This window comes from Ischnura elegans, chromosome 1, assembly GCF_921293095.1.
Source record: "Ischnura elegans chromosome 1, ioIscEleg1.1, whole genome shotgun sequence".
In the NCBI taxonomy this organism is placed as follows: domain Eukaryota; kingdom Metazoa; phylum Arthropoda; class Insecta; order Odonata; family Coenagrionidae; genus Ischnura; species Ischnura elegans.
The window spans coordinates 72,606,052-72,620,275 of NC_060246.1; the positions used below are offsets into that span (position 1 = coordinate 72,606,052).

The 14,224-nt window shown below is 37.5% G+C and overlaps 1 non-coding gene across 1 annotated transcript; it reads left to right on the top strand.

Annotated features, from left to right (window-relative positions):
* Positions 1 to 800: 800 nt before the first annotated feature.
* Positions 801 to 882, top strand: Trnas-cga. Its single transcript has one exon. It is a non-coding gene; the product is annotated as a tRNA-Ser (tRNA).
* The last annotated feature ends 13,342 nt before the right edge of the window (positions 883 to 14,224 follow it).

Sequence of the window (14,224 nt, forward strand, 5' to 3'; positions counted from 1 at the left end):
ATTTTATATTCTAACGCCAACAATGTTGACTGGATTTTGTAAGGATATTGATCGCTGCTTGGGTAATATCGCTCTTGGCATCTTGAACTTATCACTAAAGCCTTGTACGTAAAATTATAAGGCAATTCGGGCGAAGTGGTTTCTTATCAGGACAAAGATACGTTCCCTTCCGAATGCAATGAGCCTCTTTTGTTAATTTATTTATTTTTTATTTTAGCAAAGAATTAGCTGTTTCCTAGTATATGCGTGGTGGGAGTAATGTATTTTTAATCAGCACCCCAAAATGAAGAAGCACAAACTTTTTTCACTATGACTATCATTGCTCAAGTATAAAATGAGATCAAGCTGGAGCTTTTTGAAGTATTCAAAGAATTAGGTAATTAATTCTAAGTGTAAATTCTTACGTGATCAATTTGCTGATATGTAAGGATTTGGAGGCACTGAAAATAAACCGTTCGAAGGAGTGAGATAAATGCCTTAAACATTTCCTGCAAGAATTTGCGTTTTTCCTTCGTTCCCTGTGTCTAAAACTACCTATGCCAGTTTTTATGCGGTTAATTAATTTATCTGTTTGCCTTATCTTCATTGACAAGAAATTTTATTTAACGGTATTTTAATGGATAGGGTCCTACTTGACTTAGCCTAAATTTCCGTTAACGGTACAGATATATCCTATTGATGCTTTCTATTTTTGGAAGACTGAATATATAATTCAAAACCGTGTACATATTGCATACTTGCATTATCGTAAAGTTTTAATTGAAGACTCAAACCTCGACAAACTGTTGCGTTGATATGAAGCAGTCGTGGCCGAGTGGTTAAGGCGTCTGACTCGAAATCAGATTCCCTTTGGGAGCGCAGGTTCGAATCCTGCCGACTGCGTTATTTTTGTTTAGGCATAGGGATTTTGCATTTGTTACGTTTTTGGTTTTAAGACAGCCTATGCAAGATAATTCCATTCAATCGATAGGTAGTGCTTTCGAAATCGTTAAACACTTACAATCGTGGAAAACTTGTCGAACTTATTTGCAAACCTATATTTGTGTAGACATCTAACTTGTGCCAGTCATTAGCTCTTGATAAAAAATCGTATCAGTAACAAAGACTTCAGGTAAGAGTTCCGACAAAGTTGGAGGTAGACTTATCTTTCATGAGACCATATTCAAAATACGGTGTCACCACTTGAGATGTTATGCCTATACGTTGAAGTTTTAGTCAATGAATTGAACTACGTGCATTAAAAGTCAGAGACGCAGTAATAGTTAATTTGAATTTTGTCAAGTGTCACGGGAAGTGACACTTAACAATATTCAAGTATAATAAATAAATAATATAAAATATATTATAGCTTTTTGAAAGTCATTATCTTTTAAACGTGGGGCTTCATGTATTAAGAATTCGTAGAGGACATACTTTTGAAGTACGTCAGTAATTGCTTAAGATGGTCGATATAGGACAGTAGGTTGGATGATTTACTTACTACCAGGAAAAATCCACTGTCTTCTGTTTTAAAATTACCCAATTTTTAATCACTCAACAGTCCCTTTTTATCTTTTCAACCTTAAGATGAAACGTTAAAAAAATTAGTTTTAATGAACATAGAGGAAACTTGCGTATCGGAATTCAATTGCATTGCAATTTTAAAGATAACCAACCGCGAATATCGAAAGATTTGAAGGTACAAATTTAATATCAATTAAGAGTTTTCCCAAATTATCCCTACTGGGTCCCAGTGCTGCTCTGGGAATGCTCTCAGGAAACCTCGGATGGTGCAAAAATTGAAGCGACCTCTTATCGCGGCGCTATGTACAAGGTGATCTTTCGGCGTTCTTGGTTCCCCTTTTTCTACATCTACATCTACATAATACCCTGCGAGCCACCTCTAGGGTGTTTGGCAGGGGGTGATCAATCACCAGCATGCAGCATGCATTTGGACTCCCACATGCACACCACACCGTCCAAAAAACGTCCCGTATAATGACAAACTATACTACTATATGCTGTTAGAAATAGAATATAGAATAGAAATTCAGAAACATGCATTAAGTTTTACATAGGTTAGTAGGCTACACTACAAGTCATGCAATCTATTTACGAGTTCTATTGCTGCCGTTATAATCTCTTATCGATCGTGGAAAAAATGAAATTCGGAATCTGTCTGTTCTGCAATCTATCTCTCTTATTTTATTTATATGATCTGATCTTCCGTAGTACGTTGGCGTCCGCAAGATATGGTTAACTTCGTCAGAAAAGACACTGCTCTTGAATTTATCCAAAAGGTTTAGTCTATTTTTCAATCTACGGTCCGACAGAGATTCCCATCCGAGTTTATCTAAGAGGTCAGTTACACTAACAAGACTATCGTAACGACCTTTCACTCTGCCTAAACGGCCAATGGTTAATTATTGACGAGTTATTTCCCGTCATTGAAAAAAACCATGTCGATAAGCCATTGAAATTTTATTATCTATAAAGATAGAAATTGCTCCATATTAGAAAGCTATGAAGGTGGGAAAAAGGGTATTTGATTGTAGCATGAAGTGCATGAACGTATTCTCCGTTCAAGAAAAAAATATTATCAGTAACCAATATTAATTAAAAATGAAAAATAGCGATCGTTAAGTGTACGAATCCGGAACGCAGATAATCGGGATAATGTGTTTGAACTTGCATCCCAGGCCAAAAAAATATCAATATAAATAAGAAAGAAAATGAACTGCCTGTGCGTTACTTATACACTATTTAGGACTGAACCCATTCCCGGGGAAAATTAATAAGGTATCATCAACGCCCTTAATCCCGACAACTGAAAAACAAATCATTATATGTGTTCAAGATCTTTGCCCCTCTTAAATACGTCTTCGATCAATAAATCATTATCTTTTAAAGGAACAATATTTTGATCACTTTTCATTTCCCTTGCTCCTCCTTTATTTGTAATGCCAATATTTCAAGTTAGAAGTATCGATTAAGCATAATGATTAATTGCTTTTAACCCTACGACCGCAGAATTAGTTTTACTTTGGGGTCTTTGTGACCATGGCTCGTATAAACTCTGTTGTGATTTACTCTCTTTTCTGGGTCCCTTTCCCATCATAACTACACGCGTTTACCTTCCAGAAGCTAGCTCAAATGTTTTGTCAGACGAGGCTTAGTTGAAAGGCCATGTTGTTTTTGAGATGAGCTTTCGTGCTACTTTGTATGTTCGGCCGGTAACGCCCGAAGCGCCCTATGTTGACTTTGAAAGGCTCTTTGTTGTTAATGTCAAGAGAGGAAACTGGTGAGCACACCCTGAATGGCAAAAAAAGTCTCCTCAGGGGTTAGAGGCGTTTGAACTGCAGGGAGCTCGCTGAAATAGGGATCGAGGGAAGTCTCTCGGTGGGGAGAGCAGCAGTTAATGAGGCCCGTTTGCAACTGCGTTGTCCCAAAAGAAGGAGAAATTTTCACATTCGCTTTTGCGTTGTATCAAATGTATATAAATTGCTATCTCCGGTGACCTGCCTTAGGCACCGGAAAGAATGAGTTAGCTGTTTAAAGCGCCAGGTAGTCGACGAATGTAATTTTTGACGAGAACATCATTTCGCCCCAAACAAGCCAGTTTTAGCTCGGTAATTGCGAACCTAATTGAAATTTTTTTATGTGGCTTCAATTCAATTTTTTGTTCATTATGGCATAAAAAAATCGAGAAATGCCATTGCCTTCATTTTATTAACATTTAATTGTCAGGAGAAATGTGCTCGTTACGCTATTTTTCTGAGGAAATGTGTGTTTTATGAGATACAGATATAGCCTTTTGTTCTTTCACATTCGTTATTCCCCGAGTGAGGGATTGCTAAGGCATAAAAGGTTAACATCTATCCGGACAAATTTTTTTTCAAATTTGAAGTGAGCTTTGTTCGGGAGAGAAAAATTGGGCAAAAAGGCACATCAAACAGAAACTGTTGAAATGACGATGCATTAACTTATTGTATTCTATGATTTAAAACCGTAATTTCCGACCTAGTTTTCGACCGAATGGGCATGATTTTTGCACGGAAATAGTTGATGTGGCGTCGAAATGTAGGTTTGAAAATGAAGTTTTAAGTGTGGAATGTATAACCTTAATTTTTCGTCATACCTGTGACTACATTCCCCAAAGTACGCCTTTAACCATTACTTTAAGTGCAAGCGATATTTTCAGAAAAACAACGTTAAATCAAAATTATCACGTTTCATAATGGAAATTCGTGAAAATTTCTTAGTATTATCTGACCTGAGTTAAAAATCATTGCATTCAAATTGCTCTTATTGATATAGGTAAAAGTAAATCGGAAGAGCGGGGTAGATGATACGAACATTGGGCGGCTCGGGATGTCTGTAAGTTTGCGTAATTTATGGATATCGTTTGTAGTAATTTAGATTTACTGGGAGAATTATGAGGGGGAGTTGGATGAAGAATGTAGTGAAGTATTGGAAATGCCGTACGAAGGAGGACGAGGAAGTGATTGAAAAAAAAAATTTTCACGTTTTATTCATGTACGGTAAAATAAAATGCGATTATGCTTTGTTCACGTGGAAAAACAGAATCAAATAATACGCAGTCCCCGAAAACATTAGTGGACTGTAGTATTATTTGAGAGGGCTTTTCAAATTTCAGATTCTTTTGAGTGCTGAGTACTTTTTTTATCACCGAAAAAAATCATTGGTTTATTTACCAAATAGACTGAGTTTGACCATCGGAGGGGAGGGAGATATATATTACCTGGTTTAGACATAAATCATCTCGCTCTCTCTTGAGCGGATTTCGTATCTTAATCCTCCTTAAATCCCTCAATGCCATTGTCACAACGGTTCATACGGATAGTTTGTATGCCCCCAATTACTCTGGGGATTTGCGTCTCTTTTTGAAGGCTTAGGCCATTATATCTAGTTCTGTCTTTCTCAAGTTCTTATTTTGGTAGACTTCGCCCTCTATAAACGTGTGACGTAGTCCGGACTCCCGGACCACGCCTACATAATAATATTGCTGCACGCGCCGCGGCCAGTCGTGAAGTTTGGGACCTTTTCGTCTCCCGGACGAATACCTCGCCATTCCGTTTAATGTTTTCGCGCGCACGATTTAAAAACTCATAAAGAGGATAGCTCAATAAAACTTTCTCTCTGCTGGGTTAGAATTCGGTAGAAGCTTTCTTCATCACCCGCACGCGTCTTTATGAATATTTTGCAAGGAGTGTGAAGCAATCGTTTTAGCTGTCTCAGGCGGCGTGAAATGAAACTGGAGCGCCATTTTATGAAAAGAATATAATAACGGTTTTTTTTACTGTCGAACAGAGTTTCGGCATCCAAAGCCCAGTTTGATTTCCGCCTTTGTCAGAATGAGACACGAAGAAAATGTAGCTCCAGACATGAATGTATAAAATACCATTCAGTCCTACCGCTGTATTTGGAGAACGGTCAGAAACCGTCTGGACACAAGTATCGGTTGTATGAATGTGAGGGTAATTTGTACGTCCTTTTATCCTGGATATTTGTTATTTATGCTCTTTTTAATTTATTTTGCGCTGGATATCATTTTCGCAGCAGTAATATGGTCCTGTTGATTTGCCAAACGCTCTGTAACTATGATTTGTAAATGCTTCCGGTAGTAAATATTCGAACATTTTCGAGTCATTGAGAACGTAGGATATTAAATCTGAGAAAATAATGCGGGTAGCACTCTAGAAAAAATATAGGCTCATATTGAATCCCTTCTTGTTAGGCTAATTAACATCTGAGCGGCTGTTTACTGTTGAAAGTTGACTGGGGTTTAAAGTGTTTTTGAATACGAAGATATTACTTTTAATATTTCCCTCGGAGGTGTTAAGTTTTTTGTGAAAGTTCTTAAACTTGCATTTAAAAGAATTTTTTAAATGACGTCTCAAAATTTCTGGTAGAATAGATGAAAATACATCATTTTCTATTGAAAGGATAACCATTTGATTAAGGGGTGTTCTGTTCCTGTGACGCTCTTCAAAGATTGCATTTACACTTATTTATAATAATCTTAAAAACATAGCTAAATTCATCCGTTATATGCACTGTGTGTTTTCGAATATTTGTGATTTAAGAGATTTCGGAGTGGAGCTCAGAATAACTTTCTGATAACGTTATCCTTCTATGGACCTGAGCGTATAATTGGAATCGGAAGCGCTTCGTATGAGGTGGGATGCTACCTCCTGTTGCATCAGGGGTCATGGTGAACGCCTCCGTATTTATCCTGAAATATCGCCAATGAATATGATTACCTGAGTAATGGGAAAATATTTCCAATGTTCATACCTTTCACCCCAACGTAAAAGTACAAGTAAGTCCTTGATGAAATTTGAATCCATAGCATCTAAAATGACGTCATTAGTCATTATTTTCATCCCAAGTAAGCTTTCGTGCATCTGAAGAAATATTACTTTAATGTTACAAGAGAATTTCCCATTCCTTGCGATAGATAAATGTTTTAGAAGCCTTTTATTATAACCTCCAATTTCCATAATGTTATGTCTTATTATCACTGAACATATCATAGAGTAAAAAAATCACTATATCTACCACTATGGTGCCTGGCAGAGTAGATTAACTTCTAAAAAATATTTGCTACGCTATGCGGTTCATTACCTCACAAAATATTACGCTAATAATTTCACGTAAAAGCCAATTAATGCCGCAATTTTGCTGCAATTCTGTGTCTTTGAATTTATTTTTGAACCTTTGAATTCGATCTACTACGCAATAGTCTCGCACGCTGGCTGACAACTCCGAGTGAATCAGAAAGCTTTTTATGCATAGAACCTTTTTCACGTTTAGCGAGAAGTATTCAGATGATACCTAGGTTTTATTCTAATTACCCTCGGTAAATACATCCTTATTGACCGGTCTTGGGAGTAGTGCCCCTCTCCCCGAACACTTGCGCTTGACGATGAAGATAGCTTAGTACCCCACAAAGAGCTCTCCCTTGTAAGTATATAATATGGATTATAGTGATGCCCCAAATTTTTTTTCTATGTCGCAATATGTGTTATATTTTCTCCCCATGGGCGGCCGTGGGTCTTGAGTTACCAAGACTCCTCAATGTTTAACGATTTTTTTGGAATCAATCGACACCTACGATATTTATTGCGTAACAATTCGATGATGCCGCCATCTTCTTTTACTCGGAAAATCCATAAGTATCTACTCGTAAATATCTATAAAAGGAGCGCTAAAGACTAATTATCATGGATAACATTTAGTTATTAATTTCGGCCAAGTAATGCGACAAAGTGCTAGGCATGGTGGGTGAGGAGAGGCAGCTTTTAAATGAGGGAGTGAGAAGCCAAGGAATACAAGTGATTTACTTTCGAAACAGAGCTAGGTACTGAAATAGATTTTTTTTTAATATACAGAAACTTGGCGGCCAAAGGATACGATTGAGTCTCTGTTCTGTGCTGACATCGAGTGGAAAATAAAATGCACCTCTATATGTCTAGTTGACATTGTTTGTTCTCTTTATGTAATTCCTGCTCCTAGCTCTGATTAGAAGAAGAAATCACTTGTACCCCTTGGCTTCTCACCCCGTCATATGATATACAGAGGAGACAGAAGGAATGGATGGGGCGAGTACTTATAGGGGACCGGATGTTGAGAACAATGTTAGAGGGTGGAATGTTAGGTAAACGACGGAAAGAAAGAAAAAGAATAGGATTTTCAGATAGAATGAAAAGGATTAGGTCTTAAGTTGAACTGAAGATGGAAGTGCTTGAAGGAATGAGACATGGGCGTACCCAGGGCAGGAGTGAGCTGCGAAGAAGCGAAAATTTTTTAGCCTAAGACATGGAAATAAAATACAAATCATTATTTTTTCAAGCCAATCATTTTAAAAACTAAAAAAGTGCTGTCATAGTATTCTTAAAATTTTAGTTTCATTAACCTTTTCTGTGCTAACATGTTACAACTTGGAGGACCACGGCTTGTCCCCCCACCTTGTTTTGCTTCTGGGCACGCCTTTGGAACGAGAGGCTCCCAGAATGCTTCTTAAGTAGGTACTCCATGCAGATCTACGTTAATCGGTGGAATAATTTTAGGATATTGTGTGTGCTTCAGGTGTTTGATGGGGAGCGAAGCGAGTCGTGACTACATCATTTTGAAAATGATATAGTCCCGCCTGCCCCCAAACTTCCACCAGTCCTCGTGCGGCAGAAGTCGATGTGTCTCCCGCAGCCTCTTGACGCCACAATTCCCGCCCCTCCCCCTTCCTCAAGTGCTCGTTTCACTTTCATTACCCGGTGACATTACGCACCTCTTTGCGCGTGCGAGTTCTGATCTATGCCTATGCCTCGGTTCCGCAACGCGCGCACCTAATAAATTCTGTCGACGCTCTTGTCTCTCGTTTCCAGAATTAGTCTTTAGAGCTCGTGGAATGAATTCTTAAAATTGCCACGCCAACCCTTAAGTTTCCAACTTTGCCGTTCCCCTCACCGAATAGGAGAGAACCCCGTCATTTGCCTGCGTTACATTACTCAACGCGCACTCTACACCAAAGGCCACGAGTACCTTAAACAGATGAGCGTGACAGGTGCATAATTGTGCTGCGTGATGTGAATTTAGTAAAATTAATGGCAGAAGGTCACTTCAGGGGACGACGAAATGTCCCATTTTGAATACTCTACAGTTCTACAGTTTAAGATATTGTTGCGTTAAAATAACCACGGGAATCAGGGGTTTGCGCGGCAAAAAGACATTTTTTCCCCTCACCGAGGCTAACATCTACCATGAACATGACAGTCTAATTGGTGATAAGAGGAGGTTTTAAATCTAATCATTGTATTTTGATGGGCGACGCTTGAATTTAAGAATTCTTGCTAAATATGGGTGGCATACATTGTTGGTTAGTAAATAATGATAAATTTAGAGTAGTATATACCTAATTAGAGAATGCATGAAATATTTTACTCCTCCCTTCGCTACCCATCTGGTAGAATGTATGATTGGTGATTCACCTACTCGATATACTAAGGAAAGAGTATTATCTATACCCAATTTATGGTCCACCATTCCTAATGATTTTAAATAAACTAACATACTAAGAACTGGTATTTACATGCTAAGAAAACATCTGACATAAATTGGAAATAAATTCCTATATGTCAGATCAAAGCCACTTACTTGCCTTTCTCTCTTCAAAGTACCAATCCTAATTGAACCTGTAAGCCTATATCACAGGATCTACATCAATAATGTGCAGAAGGGGACAAGAAATACATCTACATATACATCTACATAATACCCTGCGAGCCACCTCTAGGGTGTTTGGCAGGGGGTGATCAATCACCAGCATGCAGCATGCATTTGGACTCCCACATGCACACCACACCGTCCAAAAAACGTCCCGTATAATAACAAACTACACTACTATATGCTGTTAGAAATAATAATTGAATTAAGAAACATGCATTAAGTTTTACATAGGTTTGTAGGCTACACTACAAGTCATGCAATCTATTTACGAGTTCTATTGCTGCCGTTATAATCTCTTATTGATCGTGGAAAAAATGACATTCGGAATCTGTCTGTTCTACAATCTATCTCTCTTATTTTATTTATATGATCTGATCTTCCGTAGTATGTTGGCGTCCGTAAGATATGGTTAACTTCGTTAGAAAAGACACTACTCTTGAATTTATCTAAAAGGTTTAGTCTATTTTTCAATCTACGGTCCGACAGAGATTCCCATCCGAGTTTATCTAAGAGGTCAGTTACACCAACAAGACTATCGTACCGATCTTTCTCAATATATCGATGGGGATGGCTAAGTTCTAACACGTATCTCAAAAATAGCAAATTTTCAGGAGAGCAAAAAAAAAAACGATTAATTCTTTTCATTTTACACTAAAATTAAAAACCAAAGTTCATAAAACTGAAAAAGAAGCATTCATTTGCAAACAAAGAGTTGTTTTATGCTTGTATTTCATTTTTTAAAACTTTATTACACTTTTTTTTAAAGATACCTTTCTCAAACCGGCCGAATTTGAGATACGCGTTGTTAGAACTTCGCCATCGATATGTATCCCGTGCACAATAGTAATTATTCAAGTTTTACACGCAGCAGTATGTTGTTTTTATACGCTTAAGAGGCAATAGGCCATTTTTTCAGTTTATAAGTCACCTCATTTTTAAACCGGTCGTTTTCCCCTTATAAATACATGTAGAAGGGTGTACTAAAGTCTTAAAATAATTTATAGAAACCTATCAAAATGCTCCCGAACTGATTTACAATCCTTCATTTGACTCAAAAATGGTGCCGCGTGAAATGTAATAATAATTCTTAAGAGGACGTATCACTCCCCTTTTACTGTTTTTTTCGACGAATCACTCGTTTAAAGCTCACACGATCGTATTTAAATTTCAAGATATATGAAGTATATCCTTAATAACATTTGCTTGGATCTGAAATTAGAAAATTATATCCCAGTACCTATTTAAAATTTCAATATTTGACAGTGTTTTAATCTTCGTGCTGTGAAAATTTCAAAATGATAAACTAAATTTTAAACAAGTAATCGTTCATGAAATAGACAAAATACTCGCATTCGAAAGGAGGTGATGATTTCTACTAAATAAACCTCTCATTCTATGTGAAAACATTTTACAAGACAAGTAGGTGAAGTGACCGAATACCCTCGCCGCAAGACTGGAAATGAAAACCCGATGGGTAGAGTAGGGCCATTATCCCGCATTGTGAGCAAAACACGGCGGGTCGCAGGTCATCGTCTTCTTTTGTTTCCTTCAGCTGACACTTGCACGCTCCCGACCGTCTCTATACCTCTTCCCAGCGTTCCTCAACCCCGATCCCATCACAAGTGACGCCTATGTGCCCGTTAAACGCCGTCCCATTTGTGACATAACCTCAGACATGGTCCTGATTCTTCCGCGGAGGCCGTTTCTATTACGCAAACACTTCGCGTCTCGACCGACCGGAGGAACCTCCGTCTTCCCGCTAAATAAAGACATGCGCCGAGCCTCACGTGGATATTATGGTTCCATGACCTTTTCTTCACCTCAAGGGAGAGTCCTCAGGGACTAACATTTTTCCTGTCTCTCACTCCGTTCAGTTTATCATCTCCCAGCGTCCTCCTCTCTGTCCTTGCTCATTCCTAAGCCCTCGCCTTAGTTGGGGAAATTAATTGCCCTCCCGCGGGAAATATTTTAGAACGTGTCGAGTTGGTGGTCGTTGTGAAAGGATAGCGCGCTCCTTACAAGAATTTCTCTGCGAGGAAAATCTACATATATATTATAAATGATCTCTGGTGAATATTTTGGTAGTCAAATAAAAAATATATTGTAATATTCGCAATATATTGTAAGTGTATGGGGATGTGGTGTATGACTGAAAGAGGAATGCCGCGCTTTGAACGATGACGACCTATAAAAATAACAAAACACCAAAGATTCATTTTTTAAATTCAATGTACTTTTCTTATTTTGATAAATAAATCTCAAATTATATCTATAGCATAAATAATGACAGTTAAAAAACGAAATATTATCAGTCTCTCAGTGCAATGGAGTGTACGATATTTTTAGTGAGTCCATCTTTAGCCAACACAAACAAACTGGATGGTTTACCCACGCGAGAATATGCCACGTGTAATTGTCCGTGTGAAAAACACGGTGTACCCTAATCTAAGCCGCAAACAGACATCGTTTGGGCTTGATATTTATTTACTGTCATTGCGAATGCCAATCTAATTGGAAAATCGTTTCTTCCATTGTTTGCTGTTAATTATGGATATAATAATTATACCTGCTTAGATCCTTTGCCCAAAAGTTGCCTTTTGACCAAGAATTCCACGTTATCCACTTCCCTGGATACCCTTCCCGAGCAACGCCGAATGGCCTGCTATAACGTTATAGTAACGTATAAAAGGAGGCGCCCACCACCGTTGCGTCCATGTTTGTTTCAGTTGCATTGACGGGAACGAGGCGGACGAGATATTAAAGTGATCGTAAATCCCTTGAGGTTGCAAATTAACGTGTATCAGGCTAAATGAATGTGATGTACCCGTAAATTCTTTCCACGAATCGACCGTTGAGTGCCGAGCACAATACTTTCAATAGCGTGCACGAGACAAGGGCATTGGATAGGATTAGCGAACATAACTGGATGTAGCTGTGACCGCAGTTGAAATGACGACGAGTGAATAATTAACGCACACGTTCCCTTTCGACGATTCCACGATTGAAGCTATGGTAACAAGATCCACCGTTTTGGAGAGAATTTCAGCATGGTTTTGTGGCCGGCAGAATAATGAAATAGACTCTTGTTTACTGGAATTACATCTGGTATACGTAAAATGATAAAAAAGTGAGAGGGAAACTAAAATTTCAGGAACAATAATTTCTTCACGTAACCAAGGGTAACTTAATTGACAATACAGCTCGTTGAATTCTCATGGTCATTTAATTAACTCTTTGACTTTAAACTAATAATGTTTAGTATGAACTAATGTCGAAACTAATTAGAGCGAATTTATTATTCCTGAATTCACGACCTACGGATTTTTAAAGTCAATGACAACGTATTTATTCAAGAGTTAATTGGCATGAGGGATTGTAAAATATTTTTCCAATGCCACCGACGCAATTCTGTTACATATTTGCTATCCTGAAATTTGCCACTTGAAACATTACGCGCATGAATAATTCTAGGTAAACAGCAAAATGTTTTCCTTATGCTCTGGTTCAACGGCGTTTTCTCTTCTTTATCTGGAAAAAAATTCGTTTACTCTCGGGGAAAGGGAAAGCCGCCTATATTCAAGGAAATGGAATTAATATTTCTTTTGATAACAGTATCATTTCACTGTTCCAACTTGGAAGAAAAAATTCCCTTTAAAGGAACATTTTTTTCCATCTAATGCGGGAAAAGTCCAAACTTTTCCATTTCATGCATGCCTCCTTTCGAATGCGGAGCCAATTTCCTCATATTATCATCTTTGTATTCCTTCCAAATTTTCATCTCTGTCGGTAAATTCATGTTTTCATGATATTTGGCAAAAATCATGGATGATTAGTGAATTTATTTGTTTATATTGTGATTTAAATGGTTAAATTTTCCTAGGCAAAACGGAGACATTGAAAGACTCCTTAGGCTTAAAATACTTCTCGACCTAAAAAATAATCTCATGAAATACTTATTTTATAATTGGGTTATATTCTAGATTTTTTCACAACAGCAGAAAGTTAATTATCAGAGCGTTTTATCCAAAAAAGCTCGAGCGAGAATGGGTTATTCACTGTATTTTGCTGTTACTAAGATCAGGGATTGACGTAAGCGAAAAGACACATTTACCTTTGGAAACCTCTATCTCCTTTACACTTAGCTTTACGTAAAATATATAATTTAACGCATCCTATTGGAACAGACAAAATAAGTCACTAGAATAATATATTTGTATAGCTGGAGTTGTAACATTTCCTTCCTATTATGTACTTTCTCACTAATCAGTTTAATTACGAACCCATTCTCGTTTATTTTAACCAATAGAAATCTGTAGAGGAAGTAACTACTGAGACGGGAACAACGAATTGCAGCAACAATCTGCGAATAAATAGATCATATTAACTGTACTGATCAAGTGATAAGAGATTGTATGTTAATTTCCGTTTGTTTATAAAAATTGCTGGAGGCATTCATTGACTAGGAAAGGACGAACCTAAAACATGTACTTTGTTATATGCTGAAAACTCCATGCATAAACATGAGGAAGTGCCACAAAGAGGAGTGTATTTCGTTGAATGGAAATCAAATTCGAATTTTATACCCCTTTTGATGCTCACTTTCTCATTTAATCTTCCCTGGGATTGATATTTTCCATCTCTCTGAACCTGTTCTTTCTGCGATCACCTCTGTATATTCTAGGCTTGATGGACGTAGGCGTGACTTAGTTCAACAAGTTAATGAAGTGAAAGTAATCCAGCAAGTGATGTTTTACTCAATTAAATCATACTAAAATTAGTATTTTAATTACACGTGGCAATAAAAATCAGAATAAGTCATTTGATTGACTTTTTCCATTTCGATAAGTTTAATCCTATTCCTCACTGTCGTCAAGTGTTACGTTTTGGCGAAGAGTAAGGCTATAAATTTTCAACTCTTGTGAATAATCTTAAGCGATTTTATTTAACAAGTTAATAAAATCTCATGGAATTCAAATGCAGTCCTTTCTAAAGCCTGTTT